This window comes from Agelaius phoeniceus, chromosome 5, assembly GCF_051311805.1.
Source record: "Agelaius phoeniceus isolate bAgePho1 chromosome 5, bAgePho1.hap1, whole genome shotgun sequence".
Lineage (NCBI taxonomy): Eukaryota > Metazoa > Chordata > Aves > Passeriformes > Icteridae > Agelaius > Agelaius phoeniceus.
The window spans coordinates 23,257,013-23,276,962 of NC_135269.1; positions in this window are offsets into that span (position 1 = coordinate 23,257,013).

The window sequence follows — 19,950 nt, forward strand, 5'->3', positions numbered from 1 at the left end:
TTGGGGGAGGGGTTTTGCTAGGTGACACCTATTCCTTGCACCTGTGACAAGGGAGGAGTCACAGGGAGAGCCTGTCCGCAGCAGAGAGCAGCAGGATCCCCAGCACAAGAGCCAGCTTTTGTCCCCTGCCCAACTCGGGGGCACAGCACTGGTATTGTCCCAGAACTGCCTGGGAAAATGGGAGGGGTTCCCTGTGAAATCTTTCCATACAGTAAAACAGCGTCACAGCTGGGGAGCAAGGAGGGGACGATACAGACATTCGAAAAAATACACATACACACCCCCCAGCCAAACAATACCCACAGTGTGCTGAGGGAAAGGGAGACCCATGAATTGGGAGTTTGATAAGGATTTTCTGCAGCGTGCGCCTGCTCTCTCAACGGCCCCTTCAGTTTTCCCAACAACCCCCCCTCCTTTCCTTTCTGGCTTTCTTGTTTGGGCCTTAAACAGTGCACAGCCTTTGTTCAGGATACAGGTGAATGACAATCATGTGATTAACACACACTCGCACACACACACGCACGCACATAAAAAGCTTTTTAAGAGCGTCCAGCTTGCTCCAGACCCAAAGACGGGAGAGGAAGCCTGGGCTAGGAGGAGCTGAGGCGGCGGCAGTGGCCAGGATGGGGACAGCCACTGGGATGGATGAGCGGGCATCACCTCCTCTTTGCAAAATTCCCTTCACGTGGAAGTGGGCACGTGAGACAACGAGGGGCAGGTGGTTGGGGGGTGGGGGCATGGTCTGGGATTTGGGGGTGGGAGGGGGTCTTGCCCCTGCTGCCTTCTTGCCTGTGCCAGGTAGGTTGGTGTGGATTTGCTGTGGCTCTATCCCCTCTGTGATGCTGTGGAAGGGACAAGGAATGGGCATACCAATATCATGTTAGGGAGGGAAACTAGATTTCTCACACCAAAGCCAAACCCTTGTCCTACCCTATCTCCAAAGTGGGGTTTGCATCTTTGACAGTATGAAGCTTGCTGCTGTTGCCTGACACGGCTGGTGGGCATGGCTTGGTGAGGAAGAGGAGGGGAACAGCCCTCCTACTGGAAAGGGGGTCTGTTTCCCTGCCCATGAGGGAGAAAGAGGGAGGCAGAGGACCAGGCAACCCAGATGGTGATGGGAGGGTTGAAGATGTCAGGTACAGCTGACCCACATTGGAAGTCCCGCTATGCCAGTCAGAAATAGTATACCAAACATCCACAGTGCATGTCCCCTTCGGTGTGAAGATGCCACTGGGCCTTATCACACCTCATCATCATGGCCATGGGATAGCTGGGAAGCTTGTTACTGAGTCCTAGGGGCCAGTGGAAGCTAATGGCCAGGTGGCCATTTGACCCTTGGTCAATTTTGACACAGAGGAAGTCATGAGAAAATTGGAAAAACTAGAAAGGTTTCAAAGTGTTACCCTTTTTATTTGATGATTGCATAAATGTGATGCTCTGAGAAAAAGCAGGGAGGAGCAAAGGGAAAGACCACTATAATGTCTGGAAAACCTGTGAGTCTGCAGATGGTCTGACTCGTGAGACATCATGGGACATGACTGATGACAGCCTGAGAGAGATCAGGACCAGGTCGTACCCTTTGCTGGAGCACCCAAGCCCAGCCCTGTCTCCACCACTTCCTCATGCCCTTCTCTCCAAATTCCTCTCCCATCCAGTGTCATGACTGCTCTCCCAGGCTCCCAGAGTGCGGGTCATTTTCAAGGCTTGTCCATGAACGAGAGGAAGCAGAGGGTCCCTGAAGGCCATGTTTGTGTCACCCTCCTCAATTCTGTGTCTGCCACACTCTCCAAAGAGCCCTTTGATTTGCCTTCTGCCATAGGCAGCCTTCCAACTGAGAGCTGGGCACAGAAACCACTGCTGGGCTCTGATCTTCACCACCCCTCACTGTTCTTGGCTGAAGCTCCCACTGTTTGTCCTAGACCCTTCCAGGTGCCTCTGAGCTTCCAGTCGTGGGCATTGATGCACTGGTTGTTTGCAATGCAGCCTGAGGAGAAAGGAAGCAGTGTGGGTCAGTCAGGAAATGCAAAGAGTTGCCTGCAGTCCTACCTGGGTTTTTGGCAGCACCATACAGCATCCATGTGGTTACAGGACAGCTGCAGGGAATGTGCGGGAAGTTTTGCCATGGGATATGAGGGGAAACACAAGGCAAGCAGTGCCTGGAGTTGTTTACGGGTGGACTGGGCTGTTTTGACAATCCAGTGTCCTGTGCAGCAGCTAAAGAAATGTGACAGTGGCTGCCCTCCTCCAGGATTATCATTCTGCATGGGCAACAAAGCCTGGATGGTGCTGGTTGCTGCATAACCATGCATTCCCATCACCTCGGAAGAGGGTGGGAGTCCTCAGGAAGTTCTCTGGGGACTGGGTCTGGGATGTGGTTGTAGAGTCCTGCCTGGCTCCAGAGCAGGAGTAAAACTTGTTCCCTCTCCAAGGGATGGTGTGGGATGCCACAGGTGCAGGATACCACAATGTTGCTGCCACTGGTGTACGGCCTTGATGCGGCCAAGCAGACTTTGCTCAGCTGCATTTTTTGTTCTAAAGCAGTGGATTACAGTGCCAGCTGCTTCAGAGAGGAGGTGCAGGGAAAACCTTATGGAAAGTAGGGAGGAGAATAATTTCTGAACATTGCAAAGACCCCAGGCAGCTCCTGGCCTGTCATCTTGGCCAGTCTAATGTTTCATTGGCATGGCAAGGACCTGTGATGGCTAAACGGGACAATTTTCCTGCATTACTCAGGTCTGGGAAGATCAAAGAGGAGTGGGGCAAGCATGTCTGTCTGCTACCTGCTTTGATAGATGGCACAGAGCCTGCCTGGTTGTTAACCCCTGCATCTCCTGCTGGAGAGGACAGGTGCACTTCCAAAAGGCTAACCCCAAAAAGCATGCACTGAAGGGGTAGAGCTGGGGGAAAAAGACCAGGTTGCCTGTTCTTGGATGAAGCCTGGCATATCCATTGTTATGTAATGGAGGGAGCTGGATGCTCTCGGTCTGCACACCACGTGAGAGATACCTAGAGGGGAAAAGAAGGGAATTGTACAAGATTGGGCAGAACGACCAGAAAAGGGGATCCTTCCAATGGGACCAGTGTCTGTAGCAGTGCTGAGTGACCCCAGTGGGCTCACTCTGTGGCGGTCAAGGTGGCTCCAGGGTGATCTTCACCTCTGCTAGTCCCCTGGATGCAGGGAGGCTCCTGGGGAGCCGGGGGAAGGGTTAAGTCGGGAAGGCTTCAGCCTGCTGCCTTGGCCCCTGTAATTCCTCCAGAGAGTAGGACTGGGAGAACAAGGAGCCCTTTCTGTTCACAGGAATTAATAGCAAAGAGTCATCTGGGGTGTCATTCAAGCCCTGATCAGCTCCCAGAGGAATGTGAGGGAGAATGAGTGAGGGAGCACGGCCTCAAGGCACCAGAGCTAGGGCAGGAGCAGTTTGGCTGGTAACCAGAGTTACAGCCAGCATTTGGGCAGTGGGGCCGTCTTCCTCTTTACCCCAGCCTCCATGTCCCTTCTGCCCTGTGCAGGGGCTCACCCTGACACCCATATTCAAAGGGCTCCCAAGTTTGTCCCTTGTTACCCATCCCTTCATCTCGGGGAGGGGTGAGATATCCCAGCTCACCAACACAGCCTGCCCTCTGCTGAGCCTGGAGGGATGGGCCAGGCAACCAGGGGCCAGCACAGCCCCACTGCTCTTACAGTAGACATGAACTCCAACAGGCATCCCCTCTCCAGGGCTCTCTCACCACCCCCAGCCTGTGATGGCAATGTTGTTGTCCTCCCAAGCAAGCTTGCCTATGGAGAGGGTCTCCAGGGAACCCTCAAGCACAGCCAGGGATATGGGGCTGTACCTCAGGGTTCAAAGTTCACTGCTGAAGCCTTTGCCACTGCAATGGCTCACTCAAACTCACCTGGTCACTGCAATTTCAGGAGAAAAAGATCAGCCTAAGGATTTGTTATGCTGCTGTTTCACGATGCTGCTTCATGGCTACACAGGAAGGCTTGAAAATATTGCATGATGACACTGCAGCTTTGCCTGTAATGGTAACCAGCTCTGGTGAGCCAAGGAGAGATTTTGGGCACATCTCTACTTTCCTGAGAAGGAGACCTTGGAGTGATCCTCTGCCATGACCCCCGCCTCCTCTGCATCATGGGCAGCCCATGTCACAACACCTGGTAGCACAGGGTGACTTAAGGCTCTGGTGGTGCAATGTGGTCAACTCTGCCATGTGAAATACAGAACCTCCAGGTCAGCTCTCAGTGTGTGCATGGACACAGCATGGACAGCAACCTGAGCTCACCAGCCTGGCAGCAAGTGTAGGTGGGGCACAGGGTGACCTGCATGCAGTGCAGACAGAGCTGTGCTGGAGTCATGAGTTGCTTTTGCTGGCCAGAACATATCTCACCAAAGCCTCCCCTCCTCCCCCCAGCACCAGGTCAGTGCAAAATCAGGCTTAAGCATCAGCCCATGTCTCAGCATCCTCTGGGAGATGCATGATGCCACTGGGATGGACTCTGCCTGTGCCCCGCTCCCTGTGCCACCACCACTGCCACAATGAGCACGCCTTGTCATAGAGGGGTTAATAAATGATGCAAGAAAGAAGCCCTTTAATGCACAGTGACCTTTGACCTTTCATAAATCACAGTGTTGGGCTGCAAGTGCGCGGGGGGCACGAGGCGTTTGGGGGAGAGGATGGGAGGGGGTCCATGCAGCTGCGCCACGGAGTTGACATTGTTCCCACCATCACTAAAGTGCAACAAATCCCTCTATTGTGTTCCTGGTTTATCTGGTTCCTCTTGTTTATTAGCAGAGGTTGTTTGGCTCTGGCTCCAGCCCTGGGCGGGTGGAAAGAGTGTTGGCACGCACCAGAGAAGGGGAGGGAGGGAGTGGGGGGGATCGGGACTGGAGGACGAGAGCAGTTCATCAATGGCTGTATTGTCCCATCTTTTTTGTTGCTCCTGTAATGATATGTTCGAAAAAAGGGGATTAAAAAAAAAAAAAAGGCGGGGGTGGGGGGAGACGAGAGAGGGAGAGAAAGACAAACTGCACAGAAGGACTGGATAAGAATGGCCGGTCTGGGCCCAGCGGATGCTGTTGCAGCTGGGGAGGATGGGTCGGGACAGAGCCGCGACGGGGCTGCTCTGTGCCTTTATGCTGCTTATTCAGGTCGGGAGCCGTGAGCCCCAGCGGCGCAGCCTGGACCCACCCGTGCCAACTCTATTCATGGCCAGCAGGCCCACGTGCGCATGGCAGGGAGGCCGGGGCAGCGAGGGTGAGGAGCTGGGGCTGGCGAGGAAGGGGGAGGAAGGCTAAGCCTCACGTCCCTCGAGACTGAACTTGGCTTTGTACAGAAGAGGCAGTTGGGGGGCACAGCATCTTCTCAAAACACTGTCAGTGTCCTTCATCCTGCTTGGTTGTTGTCCCCCAACATACCCACCCATTATAAGAAGGAGTAGGGCCACTTTCCAAATTAGCAGGGATTTTCTTGCACCCAGACTTTGCTTATGCTTGCATTTTTTCCCTGGAGGTGCCTATGGGCACATGCCCATGAAGAGCTCCACTGGTTTGCATGGAGATCAGTGGGACAGTGCTCCCAGAGACTGAAGGAAAATGGTAACACTTTGGTTGCCACTTTGCTTAAAGGTCATTGCCTGTAGAGTGAAACTACCATAGGCACAGGGGCTTTGCTTGTCATTGCTCTGCCTGTTGCTACCAATGGAGCTGAAGGAATGCAAACATCCCTAAGAGGAGCACATCCCACTGTAAAGAGCCTCATTGAGATCAAAGTGAAATTTATTGATAGGAGAATGAAATTCTGTCCAGGATGCATAGGGACATTTTTTAGTCCATTTCAGGCCACTACTGGCTGGTTTTATCTCAACCAAACTGTCTATTTCTGCTCCAGTGACTCCACCACTTCAGAGGTATCACATAGGGCCATGTTGATCTGAACATGCATAGGAGCTCTGTGGTGATTTTAAATTTTTATTTCAAATGGCATAACTCAGAGATTGAAACATTATTCTGAACTTTAAATAGCAAGTTTTATTTCATTGTTTTAGGGTCTTGTGACTGACCTCTCATCTTTCAGCCTGGGTCAAGTTTTAAATGCAAAATGCTGGCTTGAAACAAAATGTCAGAAATCCACTTTGAAAATGTCCATTCACAGCATTTTGGCATTTAGAAAAGAATAATTCAGGAAGATTGCCTTGAAATGAAATGTTTTGATATTTTAAAAATCTGTCTCCCACACTCACTTTGCACTCAAAAGTGCTTGCTGAATTATGTCTGAATTTGCAACTTCATTCCCTTGAACTCCCATTTCTTAGCAAATTATTTACCAATAAATGCTTCCCTGGTACCAGTCATTCCCACCCAATGATGCCAGATCCTTGCTGTAACTGGGGGGTCTCAGGGTCTCCACAAAGTGGTGGAGCATGCTTGGATTCCTGGTTTCCCTGAGGCCCACCTTGGCACAAATGATCTCAGAACTCACAGCAGGCCTGCCATCAGTCTGTGTCACCCACTCCATGAAGGTCAGCCATGAAACCCAGCACTGGCACTGCCCTTTGTGCCCTTGTGGCCTTAAAAATGTAGCTTAAGTTCATGGAACGTGGTCACAGAAGTTTGTGTGGTGGCAGCTCAGGGTGTTTCTAGAGAGACATATGAGGAGTGGCAGGGATGTGAAGGTCTGAGAGGATGGAACAGGACAGATCCCCCTCATCACAGGGATATATGTCAGTGCATGCAGAAGAACCTCTTTCACCTGAGTGGAAAATGAAGTGTGTCAAAGCCAAGAAGGATTGCAGACTTGATTAAAGTTAACATTTTTCATCCTCCCTTCTCCCATGCAAACATAAAATGAGAGAGTGAATGGCCATAAAGAAATGTGCAAGATAGTGAGGACAGGATTAAACTAGCTGCCAGCAGCTTCTCAACCCTTCATTGAAAGGGTGGTTCAGCTCCCCACCCCCTCCTCTGCTCATCACACCTCTTCAAGAAAAGTTTGATGAGCTTCTCCACTATAGGAAGTTCTCAAACTGGATTCTGGCTTCCCTCATCAGATCCTGCTTTGTATCCAGCAGTTACTTCCATATTCAGTGTTAACTAAAGCATCTTCATGAAGCCTCTGAAAGAAAAAATGAGTGAGATTCAAAGCATGAATAGGCAATTGTCCAAGCAACTGGACCAGAGGGAAGGAGCAGAAACTGATGCACAGGAAGTTCCACCTGAATATGAGGGAGAATTTCTTTACTGTGCCGGAGACCGTGCACTGGAACTGGCTGCCAAGGGAGGCTGTGGAGTTTCCTCACATTCCAGGACTGTCTGGACACAATCCTGTGCCATGTGCTCTGGGATGAGCCTGTGTGAGCAGGGAGGTTGGTGCAGATGACGCACTGTGGTCCCTTCCATCCTGACCCATTCTGTGAATCTGTGAATAATTCTCAGCAGCAGTGGATATCACTTCTTGTTCAGATAAATCATCCAGGTCCACTTGTCCTTCCCGTCCTCCAGTCCAGTGAGAGGGGACTTTGCAGGACTTCTGGATTACAAACCTGAAGAATCCAAGGGTTTTCCTTGAAAATATTTGGTCACATGATGAGTGTTACAGCAACCTGGAAATAGTTTTCCTGGACCAACTTGAGCTGGTGGCAACAACAATCCTACACCTGAGCTGGACAGTTGTGGGAATGTATTGAAACCAAATCCCATCTGACATTCTCATGTCTCTTTTCTCATGGGCAGTCTAAGCTTGGCCTAACCTAAGGCTACCTCCCAGTCTCACCAGCCCTCACAGCAGGTGGCACTGGCAACTTTGAAGTTAGGGTCTGCCCAAAATAGGTCATGACATGTGGCAGAAAGGACAGAGCACTGGGACCTGGATTGATGCAGGCAAGTGCACCCCTGAGTGTCCTCAAAGGCAAAGCCTACCTGAGCTGCTTCCTCTGCAGGCAGCATCTCGATCACTCTGCAGATGTGCCCAGGAGCATTCAGTCAGCAGTGGTGAGGACAGGTCAGGCTGCCTCAAGGCTGTACCTGCAAAGTGCTGTAGTTTGCAGCAGGGACCACCTCTCTGACCACATCGGCAGGTAATGGAAAATAAAATAAATGCATGCACGTGAAGAGGATGTCTCATCCCAGACCATGTGGAAGACACTCCCTGGACTCTGAGGTCTCAGCTGTGCTCAGGGTAGGCCTGACTACCTTCAAGTGGCATCCCTTGGGGCAGGGACAAGACTGTGGCACTCACCATGAACTTCACAGTCCAAGCTGTTGTCAAGAATCTTATCACTCCGTTTTGTTTCCCAAACTCCAGGGGAATTCAAGGAATCACTTTTCTGCCAGCAATGGTCTGGGAGTTTTTAAATGGGTATCAGCATCAAGCTGGAAATTCTTAACAAGCCCAGATCAATTTCCTAATCAAGAGGTACATTTGGGATGTTTTAAACCTAAGTGCCACCTCTTGGGAAGAGAACAGGCTCTGCTCCTCACAGACAGTCGAGCCCTGTGCACTTTGCTCGGGAGCAGGAGAGGAGTCCCGGCCCCGGCACGCATGACACGGTGACTAGAGGAGCATGGCACTGCTGGCACCCCGGCCCAGATGGCCCAGCTGAACCTGCGGGTGGCAGGGGTGGCAGGGCTCCCCGGCACCAGCGCCTGCTCCCACGCTGTCCGCAGCACAGCTGTGGGCTCCCCTCTTCTCCCTGCCCCCCAGGAGACATCGTGGTACCCTGACCACCAACGTGGCCCCTCTCTCAGGAGTCCCCTGGCTCACTGGTCAGCTCTGTTTGAATGGTGCCATGAGAATTTCTCCCTCCTTCGCACAATCATCTTGCCTTGCCCCCCCCGCCCCCAGCCATCAATATCCTCCTTCCCTGCCTCCCTCCTCCTTCCCCGCCGCCTCCCCCTTCTCTCCCTGGAACTTCCCTGCAGCTGCAGAGCTGGCCAGACAATCGGGTGTTTTAGAGAAATACATTTTTGGGCTAATTTGCCATGCATAAGTGTTTCTCTTACCCTTTAAAGGCAGGGAACAAAGAGCACATTCTCTGGGAGCTCTGCCCTGTTGTGAGCAGCCCTGCAGCTGTACAGCACTGTGCTACCCTCCTCTCTCCTGCTCCACTCCCTGCTAGCTGTGTAAGGAGATGGGGCTCTGCTTCTCCGGGGGACCACAACATCTCCTACTCATCACTACACATTTCTTTCTGCTTTGGTTTCTTTTTTTTTTCTTCTTCTTTTTTTTTTTTTAAAGCAGAGACAGAACAAGTGCAGAGGGAAAGGATTTGGCAGTACTGTGCCCCAGACTAATTTGCCAGATCCTCCAGGTAGAATCTTTTATGTTGAGACATCATTTATTTGGAAACACTCTTAATTTTCCTTTATTTGGGGTTTAATTCTATGTCAAAATATTTTACTCCCTTGATAGGTAAAACTGTGGCAATGTCTTACACACACTATATTAGACCGGATTAAATTTTCTTCTATTGAGGAAACCTAGTGAAAGTATAAATCCTGTGAGAGGTTTTCAGGTCCTGTTTTCTCACTTCAAACACTGTTTGCCATCCCTGCCCATCCCTGGAACTGTTTATGGTCAAGTTAAGTGGACTTTGAGCAACATAGTCTAGTGGGAGGCATCCCTGCCCATGGCAGGGGAGGTGGAACTAGATGATCTTTAATGTCTCTTCCTGACCACAACTTTCTATGATTCCATGATTCTATTATTCCTGGCTAGGGAATTTCTCAGACAGGATGATTTTTCCATTTTAGGGCTTGTAATTAACAGATTTGGCCTTGTGGATCAAATTGGGAAGGTGCAGATGTTCTGCTATGAATCCCTCACAGGTTATGGAGAAGGAGATAGCCTGGAGCAGCTGGACACTGAGGAACTAAAGATTTTTGTCAGCTTTTTGGGAATCCCATTTCAGCACTTGCTGAATAATCTTTTTCCTGTCCGTGGAAGGCTGGTCCAGCAAACAGCTTGCCAAGTGGTAAGAAAGCTCTGGTATAAGAGAAACAAGGCTTTTAAACCAGGCATAGTGAAATTACTCACACCAGTTCAGCAGCACTGTATGGAGGCAAACTCTTTCCATCAAGCCCACTCCCATCTGCTGTAAATATTAACTCAGTCCAAACCAGTCCCATTTACAGATTCAGATTCAACACACCCTAAGGCAGGTAACAGGGAGAAGAGAAGAGAAGAGAAGAGAAGAGAAGAGAAGAGAAGAGAAGAGAAGAGAAGAGAAGAGAAGAGAAGAGAAGAGAAGAGAAGAGAAGAGAAGAGAAGAGAAGAGAAGAGAAGAGAAGAGAAGAGAAGAGAAGAGAAGAGAAGAGAAGAGAAGAGAAGAGAAGAGTGCAGGCAGCAGAGGTGCACAGGGAGGAATGCATAATGCAAGAAAAGGTAAAGGTCTTATGAACTCTGGATTCAGATCCTGAGCTTCTAAGCTAGGAAAAGGCAACTAGAGGAAATGATAGCTAGAGGAATATATGGTAGAAGAAAGTGTAATCAACAAGTGCTAGGACAATGGGACAGGTTGAGCCTCACCTGGCACAGCTCAATAAATCCCTCAGTTCCTTCCTGGCTCTGAGTTCTTTGCACTAAGCAAGGTTGGTTGGCATATACACCTAAGACCTCAGTTACAGTAGGAGGCCATGAGTGGAGCCAAGGTTCAAGGACCTGCATTAATTGACAACGTGTAGCGTTTTTTGTTCACAGAATACCACCTGCTCTTAGCTCAGCTGATATCTCAATATTCTGAAACTCCCACTTTGCTGTGCCATTGTGAATGAGTTAGTTGTATGAGGGAGCAGTGGAGAACTTCAAGTTTTTTAGTTTAAAAAACTCCAGAACTCTCTCTTCTGACCTTAAAAGTAACTCCAATAAGTGCCCACCAGGTATTAAAACCATACTGCCAAGAAAAAGACAATTTCTGCCAGACTCTCCTGCAATAGTGAAAATCCCATTGAGCAATGACTTTAATCACATTTAACATCCCCTCTGGGTAAATGTCCTTCAATCCCTTTAGGAGACTGAATTTGCAAATTTCCCTGGTGGGCTTGCAGGGGACATCACACAGCACAGGTGGTCTGAGTAGCACAGGTAGGTTGAATGCCAACACCAAGTGCCAACACATGTACCCCAAAGCCCTGGGTGAGGTTAGTGGGAGCAAAATCCAACTTCAGCTTTTGAGGTTGCCATCTCAGTAAGACAGAGAGAGAGAAGGAAAGGGAGCAAGAAGATTAGGGAGTGGGGGAGGGCTGGGAGCCTGCAGACTTCTGTTACCACATGATTTTCCTGGTTTCCAAAGTGCTGTTCCAACAGACATGCACGAGTCCCATGTGATGGCTTATTTACGAAAGCACAATTGTATGGCTGTTTGCATCTCATATCCTCTTGGCAGCCCACCTGACCAGGGGCTCCAGGGGCACCCACTGCATCCTCCCCATCTGCACCATCAGGCTCCTGAGCTGGTGAGATGATGAAGCAGAGAGGAGAAATGTCTTTCCACTGCTTTTTGCACCCCTTTGCCTGGCACTGTGTTAGGAGGTTCCAGAGCCAGGATGCTGTCCCTCCTGCACTTCTATGAGGGAAAGAAGCTTGCTTTGAGATCTATCTCACTCCTTTAGAGTACCCAGAAGGAAGCATGCAGTCAAACTGACACAGCATATGCTGATATTCCATGTTTATCTTCAAATAGGTGCAGATTCTTTTTCCTTGAGTGAAGCTTTTTCTGGTATCTTCAGCCCAGAGTCTTCTTTCACCCAAAGATCCACTCAATTAAAGAGGAAAATTCCTTATAAATAATGTGGAGGACGCTAAGGGAGAGAATGATGACAATGAATTAAAGATGGTTGTTTCTTTGGAAATCGATGATTTGGCATACTTTCAATTAGTTTGTACAGAGAACCCCTAACTCCAGTAAAATTGTTTTTCTCAGTCAAAGAGAGGACCTAGACATGAGCAAGAGAGACACAATGTGTGAGGAGAGAGTTTTTGAAGGCCAGCAATAGAACCTGAATTCACAGAGGCTGTGATGGGACAAGATAATGCTGCAGTAAGCCATATATTTTAGGGTGTTTTCCTTACTCCATAGCATCCCTAGGAAAAACATCAACTGAAAAGTCATCACCTCATATGCTGCAAAAACCCCTCTGGTGATCTCTTCCAAAACCAAAGTTCCAATGAAGAAAGGATATCTGACATTTTAAAACTTCAGTATGGTCAAAGCACCAACATCATCCCTAGCTCCTCTTCCTGGGCAACCAACTGTTTTAAATTGCCCAAGAGCCAAGACTGCTATCTCTCCACACAGATCATATCTCCCGTGGCTATGCCTCTTTCCTTCACATTCAGTAAATCGCCTGTATGAAGGGTTAATTCAACCAGGGCCTTTTACTCCAAGTTGTTTTCCAAGTAGCTGAGAGAATAGGTCTCTTGTTACAAACATGGCTTCTGGGCATTTGGTGATGCTTTCCCTTTTCTCTCTCTCTGTACCACAAAAGAATCTTTTGTTCTGTCTCTCTGTCTCATTTACTCTCCCCCACCCTGCTCTCGCCTCTTCCCTCCATTGGCTGCCAAGTGACTAAGGAATGACAAAAAATGACCATAGCTTGGTCATGGCAAATATTTCTTCACCTATTATCTGATAGAGACCTTGAGCATCTATGTGAAGGCCCCTCTGCTTCCACTGGGCTTCTCTTAGAGATGGGGAAGAATGAGTCAGACACAAGGGGCAGGATATAAGTTGAATCAGCCCAACATGCTAATGGAAATATCTTGCAAATTGACTCATGGTGCCTGTTTCAGGAAAATCAAATGATAGGGACCCAGAAATGGCAGGAGTTGAGTGGCAGCTACAACGGGTCTAAATTTTTATGGGAACTCAGCATTTATTAAAAAACACATGGGAGGCACAAAAAAATTCTCTTTCTTGCCTCCACATTTACTGATTCAGTTGATTGTAAGCTGGAGCTGACACTCTCTGTTGGATGGGTTGTAGTGTCACATAGTTTCCCTGAACTGTTGCTGTAAATCTTCTTGCGCATGATCTCCCATCACAGAAAAGTTGTGGCAAATCCCCATGAACATCATGTCTTCCCACACCCCATTGAAATTATACTTCAGGCATTCCCACAGGCATGCTTCCAGCTATAGTCTCCTTGCACATACTGCTCCACTGAGTCACCTTACACGCACACAGATATGTAAAAGATCACATGATGCCAAAGTCACTGCAACTTCTACAATGACCTTTCTGCAACAGAAACAATTCCATAGCCAAATTCCTACCTCCCCTCCCTTCATAGCATTTGGGTATATACTTCACTGATACTGTGTTCTGCAACAAAATAAAATTCTTCATTCTCACCTGATGCAAATCTTTCTGCGTTTTTGCTCACCTTCTTCTCTACTGACCCTCTTCACTGCTCTGACCACCCTTTGTCCTGAGTCAATCTCAGTCCATGTCATGTGTTAGATGAACATGGCATATGCTGCCTGTGTCCCTCTGCCAAGCTTTCTGTACTCTTCTCCCATTTAGTGCCTTCACTATTTTGGAAGGTCCTTGAAGCAATCATTAAATTTCAGCCTTAGCCACATCCCGCACACACACACACACAAATCTGTGGATGTAAGGCGTTATGCTGAGCACTTTTATGCCTTAGAGAAGGGGAATGGACTACAGATGAAAGGCCCATTATATTCCCATATTAGAAGGACTTCTTGTCTGGTGGATTTTAACCAAGCTGGTTAAAACATCATGAAAACGATGCACTGACCAACTCTTTATATTCATACAGCTCTGCCCACAATAAGGATTTTTGCTTAGTCAACCATACTGTTCCAAAGCAGCATGCAGCAGGGCAGCTTTCACTGGAAAGCCTCAAACTCTCACACAATATGTAACAAGAAAGGAGTATATAATAATCCTTTCTCCTGCCTCCTGGCTTGATAGCATCTAAATGAATCCCAATAAAGATGCAGAGATTCTTCCTGCAACCTCAGCTGTGCTCCACCGCTCCCACAGGAGTTCTATCATAGAGGGTGCTCGCCAGGACACTGATCATCTCCATCACTAAAGACAACCAAAGCACCCTGAAATGAAGAATTTTGCCCTTGTCAAAAAACCAAGTCCCTGGAAGATCCAGAAACTTGTTAATTCCAATGCTGTGTATCTAATGCTGCAAATTTAAACCTCCCCACCACCAAGCAGTGCCCCTGATGAAGCAATGTATTGCTGAATAGTCTTGGAATTGTCCACTAAACAATGGTGAAAGTTTAAGGAAAAAGATTTGCTTCTCCCTGCTTCAATTCTCCTTCACATGGTGGGATGCCCCACTCCTGATACGAGGTCTCTAATCAAAGGCATTGCACTGTCTAGAGAGCCCCATCAGGGTCATCTTTGCACCTTGTGGAGACCAAGAGGTGAGCTGTTGGAGTCCCTTTGGAGAAAAAGAATCTACCACCATCTTTTTCACAAATGAGAAGCCCAAGGATGGATTATGGATTCTTTCTTAGATAATTTTGGATGAATCAAGAAAAGAGAGGAGGGATAGATAGCTGGATGTCTAAATAAAGCCAATGAGATCACATGTTCCGCCTTTTTATCTGCTTTTCTCTTTCTGCTTTTGGACAACAAAGCTTCCTTTGATACAGAAGAAGAGGGGGGTAGGGACAGTGGGGAGCGGGGGTGCCAGAGTCACCCCAATGGCCCCCGGTCACTTATCCACGCTCCTTAATGTGATGTTCCCACTGACAGGGACAGAAAAAAACAGTGATCTCATGATTCCAGAAACGATTCATGCAAACAGCCCTGGGAGATCAGGGTGAAGGGGAAAGGAAAGAGGGATAAAGGATGAGTGAGGAAAAGCAAGAATGGGAGAGGAAAGGGTAGTAGTGCTAGGGAGAGTGAACACAGGAAGCAGAACCTTGGGGGACAACTATGTGTGGAAGTAGAAACTGAAGGTCAGGCTCCAAAAGAGAACATGTGATAGGGGTTGTAGAGAAAAGCAGAAGAAAGAGGAATCTTGAGACCAAGGGTAATAGGACTGGTGGAAGAAGATTGTGTGTGAGGTGTGACACTGTATGGCAGAACTTGAGGGCAGGGTCAGGGATATGAGTTGACTTGAGTTGTCTAAATGTGGGAAAAGGGAGGCTGGGCTCAGAGACAGTATGGTAGGATGAGGAAGAAGGGTTTGATATGAAGATGAGAAGGACAGGAGGCAGAATTACCTATGGGATTAGGAGCAGAAGAATTAACACTTGCTGAAATTTGCTTCTTCTGCACATTGCTACACAGAACCAGGTCACCAAATCTGCCAAGAGAATAAAACTGGTCTCTCTCAGTCCCAGACCGAACAGATGCCAGACAGATTTATTACCTGAGGCATTTAGCCATGTCCAAAGGAGGCAGCCTGGTTTGCACTTTTGTCGGGCTGATCTCACTGAAGGAAACTTCACTCCTGCACAGAGTAGCATTATCTGTGTATTACACCTCACCTGCAAGCAGCCATTTCATTCAGCCTTCTTCCTTTCCTTCCCTCATGTGCTTTCATTAGTCCTTCCCTCCCTCCATCCTTCCTTGCCACAGGGAGACAAGAGATTGCCACAGCTGGCAGGAGACATCCCTTCTTCTCCACCCCCCCAGGGGACCTGCCATCCCAGCAGCATCTTGTCCCTAACCAGCAAAGCAGCCACGGCACAGCAGGAGACTTTTTAGCCCACAGGACTCCTGATGGAGCTGGGACAAATAGTGGGATGAAAGACCAGGGAAACAACTAAAAGAAAAAGTGTCTTTCACAACAAGCTGCCATGTCCATGTCTCACAGCTCTCCCCAGCACTGGCCTGTCCCAGGGGCTCATCACATTTCCCCCCTCCTCTGTCTGCTCTGTGGCAGCTAATCAGTGACCCACTGACAGTCTCTGTCCATCACTCGTCTCTGCACGCAATGGGGTAATTAAACCCTGACCCTGGGCTCCTTTTATCCATTTCCTCTGCACAGTCACTCCCCGAAATGGCAGAGGGGAGGGCCTGCTCTGGAGGCTCCTGCCCCAGTCTCCAGCTCTAATGAAGATGTGAAGCACAGAGGAAGGACTCATTGTGAAAAGAAGATGCTGAGGGGGCAGCCAAAGAGGTATTGAGTGGTACAAGGCTTCCTACATGATTGTGCTGAGCTCTGCTGACCCACCTCCACCAGGCAAGGCTTTGTAATCCTTCAATTCTTTATCATCATGCCCACAGGTGGTACAGCATCCTTCACCTGCCCAAGCACACCTACAGAAAACCTCTGCATGTCTTCAGGGCAGTGCCAGGTGTGGTGCCCAGCTCAGATCTTGCAAATAAAAAGCTTTCCAGAAGTCTCAATATATCCAGCCCTAGACTTGCACACCCACAAGATCAACACAAAGTTTCTGTCCTCCCTGGTGTGAACCCATTGCCTCCACTTGGACTAAGCCAAATGTCTCAGGCCTGACAAAGGACTTTCCTCATTAAGTACCCGTAGAAGGGCAGAGGGAGGTCTCAGTGATGGGGTGAATCCCATGGAACACAGTGGATGGACACAGCAGCTGGCTGGGACAAGGTGATGTTGCTCTTGTCCGCACAGAAGGACAATGGAGGATACATCCGGTGACAGACAAGAGTCACAAAATGCCAGGAAATCCTTTTTTTTAACTTTATTTCTCTTTCTGCTTTCTGGCACTCTGCAAAATTTATGACACAGATTGATAAACAGCCAGAAATTATCCCAAGCAATCCAGGCTCTGCTTCCTTCTCCTTACCCTGAGTGGGGAAGCTGCTTCCCTCCCACGCATGAGCAAGAGGGCTGGGGCCACCCGGGGAAGGGCATGACGGGTAAAGCAGTGCCCCCAAACAATTAAGCACTGTCCCAGGCACTGCACACCCTTGTCCTGGGAACAAAAGAGTCACACACAAGAGACCTGACTGTGAAGCCTCCATCCGCTTTCATCACTGACCCCCAGGGCAGTCAGGGCACAAGGTCAGCCCACTTAAACTCCAAACTCGGCCAGAAATAGAGCTGGGAAGTGGGCAAGGGTGGCCAACTGCAGGGGTCCCCAGCCATTTGAGGGCTTCTTTGACTGAGCCATTTAATTTCATCAAAGACACATTTTTTTTCTGGAAGGAAAATGGAGAGCAGTGGGTGTGAAAGGAGTAAGGGGGAGGCAGGGTGTTCACCATGAGTTATGACCACTCTCAACAACAGTCTTTCACATTGCAGAGGTGAGGAGAGGATGGGGTAATTGGCCATGTTAGACCCATGCATAATGAGGGCAACTCTCTGCCTGTTTCCCACCCCTCACTCTGCCACTGCTCATGAGATGTGGTCCCCCCTGTGCCCTGTTGCTATTCCACTGTGGAGCTCAACATAGCTTTGATAGCACCTTGCCAGAGCAGTAGTGCCTCTGGAATGTGCAATAGAGTGTAGTCATGCCCCTGGATTGGAAAGGCTAAAAGCTGCCTTGCAAATAAAAACTGATCAGCCAAGCCAGAGCTCACGCTTTCCACCTGCAGGGTCTCAGAAAACCCATTAGCTTTATGTTCCCTTTAAGGTTTTTCAGGTTTCAAGTACTGATTTTATGAGTAATGCTTTCATAGAGGTAACAGCCTCTGAGCCCCTGAGACCTTTCTCCTGGTCTGGGAGAAGAAATCTGTGGGAACAAAGTGCAGGGGCACTGAAACATGTTTGGTGCACGTGGAAATAAAATGCATCTGCCACAGAGCATTGTCCATTTCCCCCAACTTCCCTCTGGATAAACCTTGGAGAATCCTAAATGCAGGAAATTTCAGAGGAAGGACAATGAAAACACCCAGTGAAAGCAGTCCCCTATTGCACCCCAACAGTCCCACCTGCCCCTATAGAGGCTGCTGCAAGTGTTGGCAGCACCCAGCAGAAGTGGGGTAGGGATAGGGCAGGCAGGCTGTGCAGTGATGGGCAGGAATACAATGCCCACACTCACTCAGTGAAAGTTCCCCCCAAAACAGACAACACAGCTCAAGGGACAGCAATCAAGGAGGATGTTAGTGCAGAGTTAGTCATGTTGACACTGAAAACAGTAGCAGAAAAGCAGCCAGAAACATGAGATTCAGCACAGCCCCAGTACACAGAAATACATCTTAGTGCCAAGAAGCTAACCAGTCATGCAACGTGTGATCTGCTAGCAGACTCCTTATTACACGTGATGAAAGACAAGCAGAAGGGAGTTTTGACTCTCAGAGTCAAACTTTTCATGGGTTGTGTAACTGGATAGAAAAATCTCTGTATGTACAAACTAAGCCCTCTTTATTAAAGCCGTACTGGTAGACTGTAAGCAGTGCGCCCAATTTTCAAGAGAAATTTGCATTTCAAATTTTTGATAAAATTAATCAGACCTATTCTTGAAAAGAAACAACTTCCTGGGATTTCTTTAAATTCTGGCTAACCTTACTTTTTTGGATTTTAGGTAACCATTTTCATCAGCAATTAATTACTTCTCCCTTTGGGAGGAGGCGATCAGGCAATGGATTTCTACTATTAGACAGACATGGCTTTAGGGCACACGCAGATTCTTTCTCCATCTCACACAGAGGGAATCCAATCGATCTTGGACACTTTGGGGCAGCCGTGCACAAAAGGCAGGGTCAGCCAGCACACGTGTACAAAGGCTGATGCTTCAGGGATATACTGAAGGACACGCACGACGCGCACACTTCACTGGAGCAGCACAAAACAAGGCTCATCAGACCTACAGGCTTCGGCCTTGTCAGTATCAGCAGGTCCAGTTTTTCACCTCGGGTGAGTTCTGCTTATTGTCTTTCTTTTGAATGGCAGGAACTGCCAGCAAAGGAAACATTCACTGCTTGTTCATCTCCCTTGCAGCTCTAGTAGCAGAAGTGGAGGTCTGCTACTAGAGAAATGAGGAGGAGAAATGAGGTCCTGCAACTTCTTTTAGCCAGTCTGACACCCAGCCAATGCACAAGGCTCTAAGCAATCCCGTTGGGCGCAGGCAAATGATTCACGTTATGCAGGTGTTCTCCTGTGTGTGTGAAAAACCTCTTTTTTCCCCTTTGCAGTAAAACAGGAGAAATATCCCAGCTTCGCAAACCCTGAATCCAGGCCCCTCCTGCAGCAGCAGTTCCGGGCACTGACCACACGGCGGCGCTCCGCCCATAGGAATGGAGCCCGGCCGGGGGCGACCCTGCCCGGCCTCGGGTGACAGCGCGGGGACAGCGCGAGACGCACGGCCCGACCCTGCACAGCCCCCGGGGACAGCGCGGGACACACGGCCCGACCCTGCACAGCCCCCGGGGACAGCGCGGGACACACGGCCCGACCCTGCACAGCCCCCGGGGACAGTGCGGGACACACGGCCCGACCCTGCACAGCCCCCGGGGACAGCGCGGGACACACGGCCCGACCCTGCACAGCCCCCGGGGACAGTGCGGGACACACGGCCCCGACCCTGCACAGCCCCCGGTGACAGTGCGGGACACACGGCCCCGCGGGACGCACGGAGCAGTCCTGCCGGGGCGTGGGACGGATAGCGGGCTCGAGTTCTGCCTGTGTGACATTCAATTAACCAGCTCTCAGCTTTGGGGCTCAGGAGGGTTCTGCGGGGTGACCTCTTTGCTTGCGTTGCAGGGTCTTTCTTAGGACCGCAGCATCACAGAATCTGTCCAGATAAATTGTCACTGTCTCTAGGGATGGATATTCCACCAGTTCTCTGGGCTGATGTAACACTGCTTACCCACCCTCACAGTGATTTTTATTCCTTTTGTTGCACTGTAATTCCATCCTGCAACTCACAACCCCTTCCTCTTGTCTTTAGCTGTGCAAAAATGCTCAGAAGAGTCTGGGTCCATTTTCTCTGTATCACCTGCAGCCACAGCCAGGTGCTGTCACACTGCCGAGCCCTAGCAAGCTCTCCGTGCAGAGATCGGGGTCTGGCCCATCAATTCTGGAGCTCCACTGATGT